This window comes from Halictus rubicundus, unplaced genomic scaffold (assembly GCF_050948215.1).
Source record: "Halictus rubicundus isolate RS-2024b unplaced genomic scaffold, iyHalRubi1_principal scaffold0060, whole genome shotgun sequence".
NCBI lineage: Eukaryota > Metazoa > Arthropoda > Insecta > Hymenoptera > Halictidae > Halictus > Halictus rubicundus.
Window position 1 is genome coordinate 41,543 of NW_027488601.1, and position 14,795 is coordinate 56,337.

The window sequence follows — 14,795 nt, forward strand, 5'->3', positions numbered from 1 at the left end:
TAGAGGATAGGATACGATAGAGGATAGGATAGGATGGAGGATAGGATAAGATAGAGGATAGGAAAGGACAGAGGATAGGATATGATAGAAGATAGGACAGGATAGATGGTAGGATACGGTAGAGGATACGATAGGATAAATGATAGGATAGGATAGAGGATAGGATAGGATAGCTGAGAGGATAGGATAGAGGATAGGATAGGATAGAGGATAGGATAGGATAGAGGGTAGGATATGATAGAGGATAGGATAAGATACAGGATAGGATACGATAGAGGATAGGATAGTATGGAGGATAGGATGGAGGATAGGATGGGATAGAGGATAGGATAAGATAGAGGATAGGATAGGATAGAGGATAGGATATGATAGAGGATAGGATAGGATGAGATTGAGGATAGGATAGGATAGAGGATAGGATATGATAGAGGATAGGATAGGATAGAGGATGGATAGGATAGAGGATAGGATAGGATAGAGGATAGGATAGGATATAGGATATTATAGGATAGAGGATAGGATTGGATAGAGGATAGGATGAGATAGAGGATAGGATAGGATATAGGATAGAATAGCATAGAGGATAGGATAGGATGGAGGATAGGATGAGATAGAGGATAGGATAGGATAGAGGATAGGATATGATAGAGGATAGGATAGGATAGAGGATAGGATGAGATAGAGGATAGGATAGGATAGAGGATAGGATATGATAGAGGATAGGATAGGATAGAGGATAGGATATGATAGAGGATAGGATAGGATAGAGGATAGGATAGGATAGAGGATAGGATATGATAGAGGATAGGATAGGATAGAGGATGGGATAGGATAGAGGATAGGATGGGATAGAGGATAGGATGGGATAGAGGATAGGATAGGATACACGGTAGGATACGATAGAGGATAGGATAGGATAGCTGAGAGGATAGGATAGGATAGAGGATAGGATAGGATAGAGTGTAGGATATGATAGAGGATAGGATAGGATACAGGATAGGATAGCTGAGAGGATAGGATAGGATAGAGGATAGGATAGGATAGAGTGTAGAATAGGATAGAGGATAGGATAGGATGGAGGATAGGATGGGATAGAGGATACGATAAGATAGACGATAGGATAGGATAGAGGATAGGATATGATAGAGGATAGGATAGATGATAGGATATGATAGAGGATAGGATAGGATAGAGGATAGGATAGGATAGAGGATAGGATAGGATATAGGATAGGATAGGATGGAGGATAGGATGGAATAGAGGATAGGATGAGATAGAGGATAGGATAGGATAGAGGATAGGATATGATAGAGGATAGGATAGGATAGAGGATAGGATGAGATAGAAGATAGGATAGGATAGAGGATAGGATATGATAGAGGATAGGATAGGATAGAGGTTGGGATAGGATAGAGGATAGGATGGGATAAAGGATAGCATGGGATAGAGGATAGGATAGGATAGATGGTAGGATTGGATAGAGGATAGGATACGATAGAGGATAGGATAGGATGGAGGATAGGATAAGATAGAGGATAGGATAGGATTGAGGATAGGATAGGATAGAGGATAGGATAGAGGAGATGATAGAGGATACGATAGAAGATTGGATAGGATAGAGGATAGGATAAGATAGAGGATAGGATTGGATAAAGGATAGGATACGATAGAGGATAGGATTGGATAGAGGATAGGATAGGATTGAGGATAGGATATGATAGAGGATAGGATTGGATAGAGGATAGGATACGATAGAGGATAGGATAGGATGGAGGATAGGATAAGATAGAGGATAGGAAAGGACAGAGGATAGGATATGATAGAAGATAGGACAGGATAGATGGTAGGATACGGTAGAGGATACGATAGGATAAATGATAGGATAGGATAGAGGATAGGATAGGATAGCTGAGAGGATAGGATAGAGGATAGGATAGGATAGAGGATAGGATAGGATAGAGGATAGGATAGGATAGAGGATAGGATATGATAGAGGATAGGATAGGATAGAGGATAGGAAAGGATAGAGGATAGGATTGGATAGAGGATAGGATAGGATAGAGGATAGCATAGGATAGAGGAATAGGATAGGATAGAGGATTGTATAGGATAGAGCATAGGATAGGATAGAGGATAGGATAGGATAGGGGATAGGATAGGATTGAGGATAGGATAGGATAGAGGATAGGATAGGATAGAGGATAGGATAGGATAGAGGATAGGAGAGGATGGAGGATAGGTTGGGTTAGAGGATAGGAAATGTTAGCTGAGAGGATAGGATAGAGGATAGTATAGGATGGAGGATAGGATAGGATGGAGGATAGGATGGAATAGAGGATAGGATGAGATAGAGGATAGGATAGGATAGAGGATGGGATAGGGTAGAGGATAGGATAGGATATAGGATAGGATAGGATAGAGGATAGGATTGGATAGAGGGTAGAATAGGATAGAGGATAGGATAGGATGGAGGATAGGATGGAATAGAGGATAGGATGAGATAGAGGATAGGATAGGATAGAGGATAGGATATGATAGAGGATAGGATAGGATAGAGGATAGGAAAGGATAGAGGATAGGATTGGATAGAGGATAGGATAGGATAGAGGATAGCATAGGATAGAGGAATAGGATAGGATAGAGGATTGTATAGGATAGAGCATAGGATAGGATAGAGGATAGGATAGGATAGGGGATAGGATAGGATTGAGGATAGGATAGGATAGAGGATAGGATAGGATAGAGGATAGGATAGGATAGAGGATAGGAGAGGATGGAGGATAGGTTGGGTTAGAGGATAGGAAATGTTAGCTGAGAGGATAGGATAGAGGATAGGATAGGATAGAGGATGGGATAGGGTAGAGGATAGGATAGGATATAGGATAGGATAGGATAGAGGATAGGATTGGATAGAGGGTAGAATAGGATAGAGGATAGGATAGGATAGAGGATAGGAAAGGATAGAGGATAGGATTGGATAGAGGATAGGATAGGATAGAGGATAGCATAGGATAGAGGAATAGGATAGGATAGAGGATTGTATAGGATAGAGCATAGGATAGGATAGAGGATAGGATAGGATAGGGGATAGGATAGGATTGAGGATAGGATAGGATAGAGGATAGGATAGGATAGAGGATAGGATAGGATAGAGGATAGGAGAGGATGGAGGATAGGTTGGGTTAGAGGATAGGAAATGTTAGCTGAGAGGATAGGATAGAGGATAGGATAGGATAGAGGATGGGATAGGGTAGAGGATAGGATAGGATATAGGATAGGATAGGATAGAGGATAGGATTGGATAGAGGGTAGAATAGGATAGAGGATAGGATAGGATGGAGGATAGGATGGAATAGAGGATAGGATGAGATAGAGGATAGGATAGGATAGAGGATAGGATATCATAGAGGATAGGTTTAGATAGAGGGTAGAATAGGATAGAGGATAGGATAGGATGGAGGATAGGATGGAATAGAGGATACGATAAGATAGACGATAGGATAGTATAGAGGATAGGATATGATAGAGGATAGGATAGGATGGAGGATAGGATGGAATAGAGGATAGGATGAGATAGAGGATAGGATAGGATAGAGGATAGGATATGATAGAGGATAGGATAGGATGAGATTGAGGATAGGATAGGATAGAGGATAGGATATGATAGAGGATAGGATAGGATAGAGGATGGGATAGGATAGAGGATAGGATAGGATAGAGGATAGGATAGGATATAGGATATTATAGGATAGAGGATAGGATTGGATAGAGGATAGGATGAGATAGAGGATAGGATAGGATATAGGATAGAATAGCATAGAGGATAGGATAGGATGGAGGAAAGGATGGGATAGAGGATACGATAAGATAGACGATAGGATAGTATAGAGGATAGGATATGATAGAGGATAGGATAGATGGTAGGATATGATAGAGGATAGGATAGGATAGAGGATAGGATAGGATAGAGGATAGGATATGATAGAGGATAGGATAGGATAGAGGATAGGAAAGGATAGAGGATAGGATTGGATAGAGGATAGGATAGGATAGAGGATAGCATAGGATAGAGGAATAGGATAGGATAGAGGATTGTATAGGATAGAGCATAGGATAGGATAGAGGATAGGATAGGATAGGGGATAGGATAGGATTGAGGATAGGATAGGATAGAGGATAGGATAGGATAGAGGATAGGATAGAGGATAGGATAGGATACAGGATAGGATAGGATAGTGGATTGTATAGGATAGAGGATAGGATAGGATAGAGGATAGGATAGTATAGGGGATAGGATAGGATTGAGGATAGGATAGGATAGAGGATAGGATAGAGGAGAGGATAGAGGATACGATAGAAGATTGGATAGGATAGAGGATAGGATAAGATAGAGGATAGGATTGGATAAAGGATAGGATACGATAGAGGATAGGATTGGATAGAGGATAGGATATCATAGAGGATAGGTTTAGATAGAGGGTAGAATAGGATAGAGGACAGGATAAGATGGAGGATAGGATGGGATAGAGGATAGGATAAGATAGAGGATAGGATAGGATAGAGGATAGGATAGGATAGAGGATAGGATAGGATATAGGATAGGATAGGATAGACGATAGGATTGGATAGAGGGTAGAATAGGATAGAGGATACGATAGGATGGAGGATTGGAATGGAATAGAGGATAGGATGAGATAGAGGATAGGATAGGATAGAGGATAGGATATGATAGATAATAGGATAGGATAGAGGATAGGATGAGATAGACGATAGGATAGGATAGAGGATAGGATATGATAGGGGATATGATAGGATAGAGGATGGGATAGGATAGAGGATAGCATGGGATAGAGGATAGGATGGGATAGAGGATAGTATAAGATAGAGGATAGGATAGGATAGAGGATAGGAGAGGATGGAGGATAGGTTGGGTTAGAGGATAGGAAATGTTAGCTGAGAGGATAGGATAGAGGATAGTATAGGATGGAGGATAGGATAGGATGGAGGATAGGATGGAATAGAGGATAGGATGAGATAGAGGATAGGATAGGATAGAGGATGGGATAGGGTAGAGGATAGGATAGGATATAGGATAGGATAGGATAGAGGATAGGATTGGATAGAGGGTAGAATAGGATAGAGGATAGGATAGGATGGAGGATAGGATGGAATAGAGGATAGGATATCATAGAGGATAGGTTTAGATAGAGGGTAGAATAGGATAGAGGACAGGATAAGATGGAGGATAGGATGGGATAGAGGATAGGATAAGATAGAGGATAGGATAGGATAGAGGATAGGATAGGATAGAGGATAGGATAGGATATAGGATAGGATAGGATAGACGATAGGATTGGATAGAGGGTAGAATAGGATAGAGGATACGATAGGATGGAGGATTGGAATGGAATAGAGGATAGGATGAGATAGAGGATAGGATAGGATAGAGGATAGGATATGATAGATAATAGGATAGGATAGAGGATAGGATGAGATAGACGATAGGATAGGATAGAGGATAGGATATGATAGGGGATATGATAGGATAGAGGATGGGATAGGATAGAGGATAGGATGGGATAGAGGATAGGATGGGATAGAGGATAGTATAAGATAGAGGATAGGATAGGATAGAGGATAGGAGAGGATGGAGGATAGGTTGGGTTAGAGGATAGGAAATGTTAGCTGAGAGGATAGGATAGAGGATAGTATAGGATGGAGGATAGGATAGGATGGAGGATAGGATGGAATAGAGGATAGGATGAGATAGAGGATAGGATAGGATAGAGGATGTGATAGGGTAGAGGATAGGATAGGATATAGGATAGGATAGGATAGAGGATAGGATTGGATAGAGGGTAGAATAGGATAGAGGATAGGATAGGATGGAGGATAGGATGGAATAGAGGATAGGATGAGATAGAGGATAGGATAGGATAGAGGATAGGATATGATAGAGGATAGGATAGGATAGAGGATAGGATAGGATAGAGGATAGGATGAGATAGAGGATAGGATAGGATAGAGGATAGGATATGATAGAGGATAGGATAGGATAGAGGATGGGATAGGATAGAGGATAGGATGGGATAGAGGATAGGATAAGATAGAGGATAGGAAAGGATAGACGATAGGATATGATAGAGGATAGGATAAGATAGAGGATAGGATAGGATAGAGGATAGGAGAGGATGGAGGATAGGTTGGGATAGAGGATACTAAATGTTAGATGAGAGGATAGGATAGAGGATAGTATAGGATGGAGGATAGGATAGGATGGAGGATAGGATGGGATAGAGGATAGGATGGGATAGAGGATAGGATAGGATAAATGGTAGGATACGATAGAGGATACGATAGGATAGAGGATTGTATAGGATAGAGGACAGGATAGGATGGAGGATAGGATGGGATAGAGGATAGGATAAGATAGAGGATAGGATAGGATAGAGGATAGGATGAGATAGAGGATAGGATAGGATATAGGATAGGATAGGATAGAGGATAGGATTGGATAGAGGGTAGAATAGGATAGAGGATAGGATAGGATGGACGATAGGATGGAATAGAGGATAGGATGAGATAGAGGATAGGATAGGATAGAGGATAGGATATGATAGAGGATAGGATAGGATAGAGGATAGGATGAGATAGAGGATAGGATAGGATAGAGGATAGGATATGATAGAGGATAGGATAGGATAGAGGATGGGATAGGAAAGAGGATAGGATGGGATAGAGGATAGGATGAGATAGAGGATAGGAAAGGATAGACGATAGGATATGATAGAGGATAGGATAAGATAGAGGATAGGATAGGATAGAGGATAGGAGAGGATGGAGGATAGGAGAGGATGGAGGATAGGTTGGGATAGAGGATAGGAAATGTTAGATGAGAGGATAGGATAGAGGATAGTATAGGATGGAGGATAGGATAGGATGGAGGATAGGATGGAATAGAGGATAGGATGAGATAGAGGATAGGATAAGATAGAGGATAGGATAGGATAGAGGATAGGAGAGGATGGACGATAGGATAGGATAGAGGATAGGATTGGATAGAGGGTAGAATAGGATAGAGGATAGGATAGGATGGACGATAGGATGGAATAGAGGATAGGATGAGATAGAGGATAGGATAGGATACAGGATAGGATATGATAGAGGATAGGATAGGATAGAGGATAGAATGAGATAGAGGATAGGATAGGATAGAGGATAGGATATGATAGAGGATAGGATAGGATAGAGGATGGGATAGGATAGAGGATAGGATGGGATAGAGGATAGGATGAGATAGAGGATAGGAAAGGATAGACGATAGGATATGATAGAGGATAGGATAAGATAGAGGATAGGATAGGATAGAGGATAGGAGAGGATGGAGGATAGGAGAGGATGGAGGATAGGTTGGGATAGAGGATAGGAAATGTTAGATGAGAGGATAGGATAGAGGATAGTATAGGATGGAGGATAGGATAGGATGGAGGATAGGATGGAATAGAGGATAGGATGAGATAGAGGATAGGATGAGATAGAGGATAGGATAGGATAGACGATAGGATATGATAGAGGATAGGATAGGATAGATGGTAGAATACGGTAGAGTATAGGATAGGATACAGTATAGAATAGCATAGAGGATAGGATAGGATAGAGGATAGGATATGATAGAGGATAGGATAGGATAGGATAGAGGATAGGATATGATAGAGGATAGGATAGGATAGAGGATGGGATAGGATAGAGGATAGGATAGGATATAGGATAGGATAGGATAGAGGATAGGATTGGATAGAGGGTAGAATAGGATAGAGGATAGGATAGGATGGAGGATAGGATGGAATAGAGGATAGGATGAGATAGAGGATACGATAGGATAGAGGATAGGATATGATAGAGGATAGGATAGGATAGAGGATAGGATGAGATAGAGGATAGGATAGGATAGATGGTAGAATACGGTAGAGTATAGGATAGGATACAGGATAGAATAGCATTGAGGATAGGATAGGATGGAGGATAGGAGAGGATGGAGGATAGGTTGGGATAGAGGATAGGATTGGATAGAGGGTAGAATAGGATAGAGGATAGGATAGGATGGAGGATAGGATGGAATAGAGGATAGGATGAGATAGAGGATAGGATAGGATAGACGATAGGATATGATAGAGGATAGGATAGGATAGAGGATAGGATGAGATAGAGGATAGGATAGGATAGAGGATAGGATATGATAGAGGATAGGATAGGATAGAGGATGGGATAGGATAGAGGATAGGATGGGATAGAGGATAGGATACGATAGAGGATAGGATAGGATAGACGATAGGATATGATAGAGGATAGGATAGGATAGATGGTAGAATACGGTAGAGTATAGGATAGGATACAGGATAGAATAGCATTGAGGATAGGATAGGATGGAGGATAGGAGAGGATGGAGGATAGGATAAGATAGAGGATAGGATAGGATAGACGAAAGGATATGATAGAGGATAGGATAGGATAGAGGATGGGATAGGATAGAGGATAGGATGGGATAGAGGATAGGATACGATAGAGGATAGGATAGGATAGACGATAGGATATGATAGAGGATAGGATAGGATAGATGGTAGAATACGGTAGAGTATAGGATAGGATACAGGATAGAATAGCATAGAGGATAGGATAGGATAGAGGATAGGATATGATAGAGGATAGGATAGGATAGAGGATAGGATGAGATAGAGGATAGGATAGGATAGAGGATAGGATATGATAGAGGATAGGATAGGATAGAGGATGGGATAGGATAGAGGATAGGATAGGATATAGGATAGGATAGGATAGAGGATAGGATTGGATAGAGGGTAGAATAGGATAGAGGATAGGATAGGATGGAGGATAGGATGGAATAGAGGATAGGATGAGATAGAGGATAGGATAGGATAGAGGATAGGATATGATAGAGGATAGGATAGGATAGAGGATAGGATGAGATAGAGGATAGGATAGGATAGAGGATAGGATATGATAGAGGATAGGATAGGATAGAGGATGGGATAGGATAGAGGATAGGATAGTATATAGGATAGGATATCATAGAGGATAGGATAGGATAGAGGATGGGATAGGATAGAGGATAGGATGGGATAGAGGATAGGATAAGATAGAGGATAGGATAGGATAGACGATAGGATATGATAGAGGATAGGATAGGATAGAGGATGGGATAGGATAGATGATAGGATAGGATAGAGGATAGGATAGTATACGGGATAGGATAGGATAGAGGATAGGATAGGATAGAGGATAGGATGGGATTGAGGATAGGATAGGATAGAGGATAGGATAGGATAGAGGATAGGATAGAGGATAGGATAGGATACAGGATAGGATAGGATAGAGGATTGTATAGGATAGAGGATTGTATAGGATAGATGATAGGATAGGATAGAGGATAGGATAGGATGGAGGATAGGATGGAATAGAGGATAAAATGAGATAGAGGATAGGATAGGATAGACGATAGGATATGATAGAGGATAGGATAGGATAGATGGTAGGATATGATAGAGGATATGATAGGATACAGGATAGGATACGATAGAGGATAGGATAGTATGGAGGATAGGATGGGATAGAGGATAGGATAAGATAGAGGATAGGATACGATAGAGGATAGGATAGGATAGAGGATAGGATAGGATATAGGATAGGATAGGATAGACGATAGGATTGGATAGAGGGTAGAATAGGATAGAGGATAGGATAGGATGGAGGATAGGATGGAATAGAGGATAGAATGAGATAGAGGATAGGATAGGATAGAGGATAGGATAGGATATAGGATAGGATAGGATAGAGGATAGGATTGGATAGAGGGTAGAATAGGATAGAGGATAGGATAGGATAGAGGATAGGATACGATAGAGGATAGGATAGGATAGACGATAGGATATGATAGAGGATAGGATAGTATATAGGATAGGATAGGATAGAGGATAGGATTGGATAGAGGGTAGAATAGGATAGAGGATAGGATAGGATGGAGGATAGGATATGATAGAGGATAGGATAGGATAGAGGATAGGATGAGATAGAGGATAGGATAGGATAGAGGATAGGATATCATAGAGGATAGGATAGGATAGAGGATGGGATAGGATAGAGGATAGGATGGGATAGAGGATAGGATAAGATAGAGGATAGGATAGGATAGACGATAGGATATGATAGAGGATAGGATAGGATAGAGGATGGGATAGGATAGATGATAGGATAGGATAGAGGATAGGATAGTATACGGGATAGGATAGGATAGAGGATAGGATAGGATAGAGGATAGGATGGGATTGAGGATAGGATAGGATAGAGGATAGGATAGGATAGAGGATAGGATAGAGGATAGGATAGGATACAGGATAGGATAGGATAGAGGATTGTATAGGATAGAGGATTGTATAGGATAGATGATAGGATATGATAGAGGATAGGATAGGATGGAGGATAGGATGGAATAGAGGATAGGATGAGATAGAGGATAGGATAGGATAGAGGATAGGATATGATAGAGGATAGGATAGTATATAGGATAGGATAGGATAGAGGAAAGGATTGGATAGAGGGTAGAATAGGATAGAGGATAGGATAGGATGGAGGATAGGATAGGATGGAGGATAGGATGGAATAGAGGATAGGATGAGATAGAGGATAGGATAAGATAGAGGATAGCATGGGATAGAGGATAGGATAGGATAGATGGTAGGATACGATAGAGGATAGGTTACGATAGAGGAGAGTATAGAGGATAGGAAAGGATAGACGATAGGATAGGATAGAGGATAGGATTGGACAGCGGATAGGATAGGAGAGAGAATAGTATCGGATATATTGTAGGATGCGATAGAGGGTAGGATATGATAGAGGATAGGATAGGATACAGGATAGGATACGATAGAGGATAGGATAGGATGGAGGATAGGATGGAGGTTAGGATGGGATACAGGATAGGATAAGATAGAGGATAGGATAGGATAGACGATAGGATATGATAGAGGATAGGATAGGATAGATGGTAGGATATGATAGAGGATAGGATAGGATACAGGATAGGATACGATAGAGGATAGGATAGTATGGAGGATAGGATGGGATAGAGGGTAGGATAAGATAGAGGATAGGATACGATAGAGGATAGGATAGGATAGAGGATAGGATAGGATATAGGATAAGATAGGATAGACGATAGGATTGGATAGAGGGTAGAATAGGATAGAGGATAGGATAGGATGGAGGATAGGATGGAATAGAGGATAGGATGAGATAGAGGATAGGATAGGATAGAGGATAGGATAGGATATAGGATAGGATAGGATAGAGGATAGGATTGGATAGAGGGTAGAATAGGATAGAGGATAGGATAGGATAGAGGATAGGATAGGATATAGGATAGGATAGGATAGACGATAGGATTGGATAGAGGGTAGAATAGTATAGAGGATAGGATAGGATGGAGGATAGGATGGAATGGAGGATAGGATGAGATAGAGGATAGGATAGGATAGAGGATAGGATATGATAGATAATAGGATAGGATAGAAGATAGGATGAGATAGAGGATAGGATAGGATAGAGGATAGGATATGATAGAGGATAGGATAGGATAGAGGATAGGATGAGATAGAGGATAGGATAGGATAGAGGATAGGATATGATAGAGGATAGGATAGGATAGAGGATGGGATAGGATAGAGGATAGGATGGGATAGAGGATAGGATACGATAGAGGATAGGATAGGATAGACGATAGGATATGATAGAGGATAGGATAGGATAGATGGTAGAATACGGTAGAGTATAGGATAGGATACAGGATAGAATAGCATTGAGGATAGGATAGGATGGAGGATAGGATGGGATAGAGGATACGATAAGATAGACGATAGGATAGGATAGAGGATAGGATATGATAGAGGATAGGTTAGATGATAGGATGAGATAGTGAATAGGATAGGATAGAGGATAGGATATGATAGAGGATAGGATAGGATAGAGGATGGGATAGGATAGAGGATAGGATAGGATATAGGATAGGATAGGATAGAGGATAGGATTGGATAGAGGGTAGAATAGGATAGAGGATAGGATAGGATGGACGATAGGATGGAATAGAGGATAGGATGAGATAGAGGATAGGATAGGATAGAGGATAGGATATGATAGAGGATAGGATAGGATAGAGGATAGGATGAGATAGAGGATAGGATAGGATAGAAGATAGGATATGATAGAGGATAGGATAGGATAGAGGATGGGATAGGATAGAGGACAGGATGGGATAGAGGAGAGGATACGATAGGGGATAGGATAGGATAGACGATAGGATATGATAGAGGATATTATAGGATAGATGGTAGAATACGGTAGAGTATAGGATAGGATACAGAATAGAATAGCATAGAGGATAGGATAGGATAGAGGATAGGATATGATAGAGGATAGGATAGGATAGAGGATAGGATGAGATAGAGGATAGGATAGGATAGAGGATAGGATATGATAGAGGATAGGATAGGATAGAGGATGGGATAGGATAGAGGATAGGATAGGATATAGGATAGGATAGGATAGAGGATAGGATTGGATAGAGGGTAGAATAGGATAGAGGATAGGATAGGATGGAGGATAGGATGGAATAGAGGATAGGATGAGATAGAGGATAGGATAGGATAGAGGATAGGATAGGATATAGGATAGGATAGGATAGAGGATAGGATTGGATAGAGGGTAGAATAGGATAGAGGATAGGATAGGATGGAGGATAGGATGGAATAGAGGATAGGATGAGATAGAGGATAGGATAGGATAGAGGATAGGATATGATAGAGGATAGGATAGGATAGAGGATGGGATGAGATAGAGGATAGGATAGGATAGAGGATAGGATATGATAGAGGATAGGATAGGATAGAGGATGGGATAGGATAGAGGATAGGATAGAGCATAGGATAGGGTACAGGATAGGATACGATAGAGGATTGTATAGGATAGATGATAGGATAGGATGGAGGATAGGATATGATAGAGGATAGGATTGGATAGAGGATAGGATACGGTAGAGGATAGGATAGGATAGAGGATAGTATAGGATAGAGGATAGGATAAGATGGAGGATAGGATAGGATAGACGATAGGATATGATAGAGGATAGGATAGGATAGAGGATGGGATAGGATAGATGATAGGATAGGATAGAGGATAGGATAGTATACGGGATAGGATAGGATAGAGGATAGGATAGGATAGAGGATAGGATGGGATTGAGGATAGGATAGGATAGAGGATAGGATAGGATAGAGGATAGGATAGAGTATAGGATAGGATACAGGATAGGATAGGATAGAGGATTGTATAGGATAGAGGATTGTATAGGATAGATGATAGGATAGGATAGAGGATAGGATAGGATGGAGGATAGGATGGAATAGAGGATAGGATGAGATAGAGGATAGGATAGGATAGAGGATAGGATATGATAGAGGATAGGATAGTATATAGGATAGGATAGGATAGAGGATAGGATTGGATAGAGGGTAGAATAGGATAGAGGATAGGATAGGATGGAGGATAGGATAGGATGGAGGATATTATGGAATAGAGGATAGGATGAGATAGAGGATAGGATAAGATAGAGGATAGCATGGGATAGAGGATAGGATAGGATAGATGGTAGGATACGATAGAGGATAGGTTACGATAGAGGAGAGTATAGAGGATAGGAAAGGATAGACGATAGGATAGGATAGAGGATAGGATTGGACAGCGGATAGGATAGGAGAGAGAATAGTATCGGATATATTGTAGGATGCGATAGAGGGTAGGATATGATAGAGGATAGGATAGGATACAGGATAGGATACGATAGAGGATAGGATAGGATAGAGGATGGGATATGATAGAGGATAGGATAGGATAGACGATAGGATTGGATAGAGGGTAGAATAGGATAGAGGATAGGGTAGGATGGAGGATAGGATGGAATAGAGGATAGGATGAGATAGAGGATAGGATAGGATAGAGGATAGGATAGGATATAGGATAGGATAGGATAGAGGATAGGATTGGATAGAGGGTAGAATAGGATAGAGGATAGGATAGGATAGAGGATAGGATAGGATATAGGATAGGATAGGATAGACGATAGGATTGGATAGAGGGTAGAATAGGATAGAGGATAGGATAGGATGGAGGATAGGATGGAATGGAGGATAGGATGAGATAGAGGATAGGATAGGATAGAGGATAGGATATGATAGATAATAGGATAGGATAGAAGATAGGATGAGATAGAGGATAGGATAGGATAGAGGATAGGATATGATAGAGGATAGGATAGGATAGAGGATGGGATATGATAGAGGATAGGATAGGATAGATGGTAGAATACGGTAGAGTATAGGATAGGATAGAGGATAGTATACGCTAGAGGACAGGATAGGATGGAGGATAGGATGGGATAGAGGATAGGATAGGATAGAGGATAGCATAGGATAGAGGAATAGGATAGGATAGAGGATAGGATACGATAGAGGATGGGATAGGATAGAGGATAGCATAGGATATAGGATAGGATAGGATACAGGATAGGATACAATAGAGGATAGGATAGGATGGAGGATAGGATGGGATAGAGTATAGGATAAGATAGAGGATAGGATAGGATAGAGGATAGGATATGATAGAGGATAGGATACGATAGAGGATGGTATAGGATAGAGGATAGGATAGGATAGAGGATAGGATAGGAT